Below are 6,193 nucleotides of genomic sequence, written 5' to 3'. Positions count from 1 at the left end.
ATATTTCTACTCAAGGACTCACCTTACATTCGTTACTCTTCTTTCGTAGTATCTGCAGTTTTTGATGGGTTCAAGGCACAATTGAAAACTAGTCTTTCTTTGAAGGCAGGTGGCAATTTTTTTTTCCGATTCTAAGACAACCTTCCTCAGCTGACACTTTTACAACACTGACAGACTGTGTGGTGGGTGGGTGTGGCTACACTGTGCATTTTTTACTATCGACAAGGTAAAGAATACTACGGGTAATATTTCTATTGGACTACACAGATGAAAACGTAAACAGACAGTTCGTTGACGCACAAAGGCAACCTGGAGTTACGTTTCACTTGCCTATCCGCGTTCGCTGTTTGCTTATGTTAATGGGTAATCGTTTATTCGAAAAAAATGCTGCATTTTCTTATCTTAATCCAACATTTCATGGAACATTAGTGTGCGTTTAAGAGAAAGTCAGTAATTATACAGTAATGGGGAAAATATTCATATTACTTTCCACAATGTAAGGTCTGGGAAGCTAGACCTAGCAGTCTAGGATGTTCATCGAAAGAAAACTTCAGTGGCTATTAACAGAGCCGTATATAGAGAAATAAGATAAAAGGCTCTGGCTATTAATAATCAGGTAGTTTTTACAGGAAACGGTAAAATGATGCGTGACTGTCGGGGTTTACCACATTATTAAAATAGTTATTATAACACCCCCAAAAAATGAAATTTTCAGGATCCAATTTTTTAAGAACTGAGATATCCTCGAACTACTTGTAATCAGGCGTCGAGGATCTTGAAATATCCTTACTGAAGGATATGCTGTCTATAAGTGAAAAGTCTTATCGCTGATGAAATTGAATGGAAGGTAGGTCGATCTCGATAAAGTAGTTACAGTATTTTCCTTTCGGAAAAAAAATTCTTGTGTCTAACTGCTTACGATTAATTTTCTTATTAAATATTCTAGACGAATCAGTATGAAGAGTAACGTCATGAAATAACTATTCTCATACTTTCTTTGATCGTGTTAGTGAAGAAGGTTAAGCACTGAAAGAAATAGAAATAGTTACTTAAGCTTGCGATAAACCTCAGGATTTTGCTGCGAGCGGCAGTGGGTCAGAATAAGGCCTTTGAAGCCAAAAGACGGAGTGAGTGAATATGAGGCGATGGATGTTTACATATGTAACTTCATGAATCACCTTATTGAACAACGCCCTTCTGAAGTAAGCTCTTTATAGTGGGAGAAAAAAAAAAAACAAAGACAAGATTTTGCTATAGGATATAAAACTTTATTGTAGCTAAAACAAAAGTTTTCTAACATCAACGTATACCACAAAATAACACTACAATCATCAGCGGCCTTTTATCCCGTGTTAATAATATGCAATGTTAATGCTATTTCTAACTCACGTTACACTGAACAACAATCACTCTTTTGCTGGCGAAGTTAGTACCGGCCTGTTAATTCATACAATAATACTGCTACTATTTTTTTCTTTTAACAAATATTGTTTCGCGTTAGAAGCTCCTTACGGAACAGTAGACAAGCAGACCACTCGGCGAGCAACCTCCTTTTTTTTTCCAAATTTTTTTCTGGACTCAGGTGGGAGAATAAATACTTACAGTCAAACTGTTGTTGTCCTGTAAAGGAAAAAGAAAAAATGGATCATTGCCGGACACGAACAGATACATATCTCTGCGTTTATCGGATCTAACTCAACACTTGGTTTATTTAAAAGAATATGGTGTGTGTTTGTCCAGTAAGGCGTTTTAAGCTGTCCCCATAAGAAAGAATTTTTCCCCCTTATTTTGAATAGTGATCATGATGCAAAAAGAAGTATGCTTGCTTCTGATTGGCTTGTTATACCCAACCAGCCAATAAGACATCGGCTAACCTGTTCATCCACTTACTACAGTACACCTTGATGCCATAAATATGTGTGCAATAATAATAATAATAACATATCAGAAGCGGACCCTCTTTCTAAGAAGCTCCCTTATATAGGAAAGCCATTCTTTTTAGTAATAATAATAATAATAATAATAATAATAATAATAATAATAATAATAATAATAATAATAATAATAATAATAAATTAATGAATTTCTACTTGGTTCTGTAGAGAACGCAAGGTAAATACGGAATACTAATGAACATTTGAACAGTCCGATGATTGCATCGCTACTCTCTCCACGACTAACCAGCGCACTTTGACGAGTGAAGTACAGATATAACACATTCAAAGGGAATATTCCGTCAGCTGGAAACATCGCATGCAAGTCAAAAGACCGAAAAAAAAACAAGTAGGGTTGCGCAGTGAATCGAGATGATACTGAAGAGTTATACCACACGACACAACCGCTGACTATAAAGTTTGTCCTTGGTGCTCATTACACATTGTCATCGTAACTGCCAGGTCATTTCTGAAGCTGATGATGATCATTATCTATGCACGTTTTGTCCTGGTATGTAAAAATGGATGTAGCGAAGCAAAAACAAGCCAAGGGGGCGCGGGGGAGGGGGGAATAATCTAATCGTGTCCTGGCGACTGCAAAATCAAATGGCGTCGGGGTGCAACAAAGGTATATTCAAATTACGTCCCGGTGACGAAATCGCTTTCAGAGTTCCCCCAAAATTTGAATTTCTGAGAGGCATTATATTCAAGTCTTCCTCAGGCCAGGGCATCCGACGGACGCCGGATTCCCCATACTAACTCGCTTCTCGAAACGCGGGAATCTCTACGCCATTCTGTGTTCTGTTTCTAAGGGTCTAGCTAGCTTCATGCAAATTGCGTTCGCTCATCAACAATACATTCAGTTCTGATGACGAAATCTCATGCTCTTAGCCAAAAGGGACTAAGCGTATTCTCCAATGAACAAGACCAGCGGCTTCTATGTAACTCTATCTCACAATAGAGATACTTGTCTGTCACAATACCGAATTACAGACACACCACACTACGACACATTTTGGATAGGGGGTGGAGTGGGGGAGGGGGGTGATTCTAGGCTGAAAATACCGCATTGGCCTTTTGCCCAGATAAACACTGATTATTCATCAAGATATTTGCATAAGGTTTCGTGCTGAGAGCTGCTGGGGACATTGTTATACTGACTACAGAATCTTATGTTACGGAACCTGTTCTGTTAATTGCTTTGTTCTGGTCTGTTTTACTCTTATGCTTCCTTTTTCTGTACATACACACACATATAATGATAATAATAATAATAATAATAATAATAATAATTCCCATGACAAAAGTACTACAGAAGATGGATGCCGGGTACCAACTCAAGAAATAGAGGCAAAATCAACCATCTGATGTTCATGGACGACATCAAGCTGTATGGTAAAGAGCATCAAGGAAATAGATACCCTAATCCAGACTGTAAGGATTGTATCTGGGGACATCAGAATGGAGTTTGGAATAGAAAAAATGCGCCTTAGTCAACATACAAAAAGGGCAAAGTAACGAGAACTGAAGGGATAAAGCTACCAGATGGGAGCAACATCAACACTAGATGAGACAGGATACAAATACCTGGGAATAATGGAAGGAGGAGATATAAAACACCCAAGAGATGAAGGACACGATCAGGAAAGAATATATGCTGAGACTCAAGGCGATACTCAAGTCAAAACTCAACGCCGGAAATATGATAAAAGCCATAAACACATGGGCAGTGCCAGTAATCAGATACAGCGCAGGAATAGTGGAATGGACGAAGGCAGAACTCCGCAGCATAGATCAGAAAACCAGGACAAATGACAATACACGCACTACACCCAAGAGCAAATACGGACAGACTATACATAACACGAAAGGAAGGAGGGAGAGGACTACTAAGTATAGAGGACTGCGTCAACATTGAAAACAGAGCACTGGGGCAATATCTGAAAACCAGTGAAGACGAGTGGGCTAAAGAGTGCATGGGAAGAAGGACTAATAAAAGTAGACGAAGACCCAGAAATATACAGAGACAGGAGAAAGACAGAAAGAACAGAGGACTGGCACAACAAACCAATGCACGGACAATACATGAGAACAGACTAAAGAACTAGCCAGCGATGACAATTGGCAATGGCTACAGAGGGGAGAGCTAAAGAAGGAAACTGAAGGAATGATAACAGCGGCACAAGATCAGGCCCTAAGAACAAGATATGTTCAAAGTACGATAGACGGAAATAACATCTCTCCCATATGTAGGAAGTGCAATACGAAAAATGAAACCATAAACCACATAGCAAGTGAATGCCCGGCACTTGCACAGAACCAGTACAAAAAGAGGCATGATTCAGTGGCAAAAGCCCTCCACTGGAGCCTGTGCAAGAAACATCAGCTACCGTTGCAGTAATAAGTGGTACGAGCACCAACCTGAGGGAGTGATAGAAAACGATCAGGCAAAGATCCTCTGGGACTATGGTATCAGAACGGATAGGGTGATACGTGCAAATAGGCCAGACGTGACGTTGATTGACAAAGTCAAGAAGAAAGTATCACTCATTGATGTCGCAATACCATGGGACACCAGAGTTGAAGAGAAAGAGAGGGAAAAAATGGATAAGTATCAAGATCTGAAAATAGAAATAAGAAGGATATGGGATATGCCAGTGGAAATCGTACCCATAATCATAGGAGCACTAGGCACGATCAAGATCCCTGAAAAGGAATCTAGAAAAACTAGAGGCTGAAGTAGCTCCAGGTCTCATGCAGAAGAGTGTGATCCTAGAAACGGCACACATAGTAAGAAAAGTGATGGACTCCTAAGGAGCAGGATGCAACCCGGAACCCCACACTATAAATACCACCCATTCGAATTGGAGGACTGTGATAGAGCAAAAAAAAAAAAAAAAAAAAAAAAAAAAAAATAAAAAAAAAAAAAAAATAATAATAATAATAATAATAAAATAATAATAATAAATAATACTTAGAAGCAGAACCCTCTCTCAAGCGTACGTTATTAAAAGTAATGGCTACTTCAGCAGCGTAACGCTTGTGTAATGATAATAATAACAAATCAGATCGAATTTAGCGTCACTGGTTCACACCAGATAATTCCCAAACACTTGTTTTGCCTTTTTAGGTGAAACCTCGCACCACTTCCAGTATCTGGATACATCCCTTTCGTCACCCAGTGGCGTAATCTTTGGATGTATCTGGATGTACTCGTCATACATGTCGCGATGGATGACCCTGCAACCAAGTTTTTGTACGAGAAATTTACTAGTTATAGGTTTGGTCTGTAAATCAAATATTTTATTTTTTAGATGATTACAATTTATATATATATATATATATATATATATATATATATATATATATATATAATTCTAATAATGCAAGGAAAACAAAATGTTCTATTTATACACCAAACCTATAACTAGTCAAATTCTCGTACAAAAACTTGGTTACAGGGTCATCCATCGTGACCTGGGTGACGAGTGCATCCGGATATACATCCATAGATACGCACTGGGTGGCGAGAGGATGATCCAGGTACTGGAAGTGGTGGGAGGTTTCACCTAAAAGGCAAAACAAGTGTTTGGGAATTATCTGGTGTGAACCAGTGATGCTAAATTCGATCTGACTGTTATTTTTATTTTTTATTATTATTATTATTATTATTATTATTATTATTATGATTATTATTACATTGTATTATTATTCCAGGACAAGCTCTCTATAACAATGCTGACAGATTCAGGTTTTATTATTATTATTACTATTATGATTATATGATTATTATTATTATTATTATTATTATTATTATTATTATTATTATCATTATTATTATTATTATTATTTTCGAGAAAATCTCCATCTAACGTTATTCTGATAACTGAACTTAACTTAAATGACCAATTTTCTCTAATAAACCTCTTTATTACGTAATTTTATAATTCAAGTTCTCTAAAAATATCAAAATTCTTTATAAAAATATGCTACATGACGCTTCTAATGATTCATTTATCATTATTATCAACAAACCGTCTTTACAAAACATATTTCTGATAATTCAAGTCCTCTCAAATAATCAATGTTCTTTATGAAAACTTTATGTTTTAATTATAGTAATTCAGGCAACATTAGTATCATTATTCCCTTGAACAGTTTTTTATAGCATAAGTTTGATACTGCAGGTTCACTTACTTTCTTTAAGGCCAGTTCCACGACCTGTCAGAGCAATTTTATCGCTCAATCAGCTGGATTTT

The 6,193-nt window shown here is 37.1% G+C and overlaps 1 long non-coding RNA gene across 2 annotated transcripts in view; it reads right to left on the bottom strand.

The window, feature by feature from the left end:
* Positions 1 to 1,246: 1,246 nt before the first annotated feature.
* The window catches only part of LOC135226514 (uncharacterized), an 8,451-nt gene continuing 3,504 nt past the window's right edge, over positions 1,247 to 6,193 (bottom strand). For both annotated transcript variants that reach the window (XR_010317242.1, XR_010317241.1), the window contains 2 exons: positions 6,132 to 6,193; positions 1,247 to 1,620 (listed from right to left, as the gene is read on the bottom strand). The exon at positions 6,132 to 6,193 is cut by the window's right edge and continues 30 nt beyond it. This is a non-coding gene — a long non-coding RNA (uncharacterized LOC135226514). The remainder of the gene's footprint in view (positions 1,621 to 6,131) is intronic.

This window comes from Macrobrachium nipponense, chromosome 14 (genome assembly GCF_015104395.2).
Source record: "Macrobrachium nipponense isolate FS-2020 chromosome 14, ASM1510439v2, whole genome shotgun sequence".
Lineage (NCBI taxonomy): Eukaryota > Metazoa > Arthropoda > Malacostraca > Decapoda > Palaemonidae > Macrobrachium > Macrobrachium nipponense.
The sequence above is the reverse complement of the archived record's forward strand: the minus strand, read 5'-3'. Positions and strand labels throughout refer to the sequence as shown.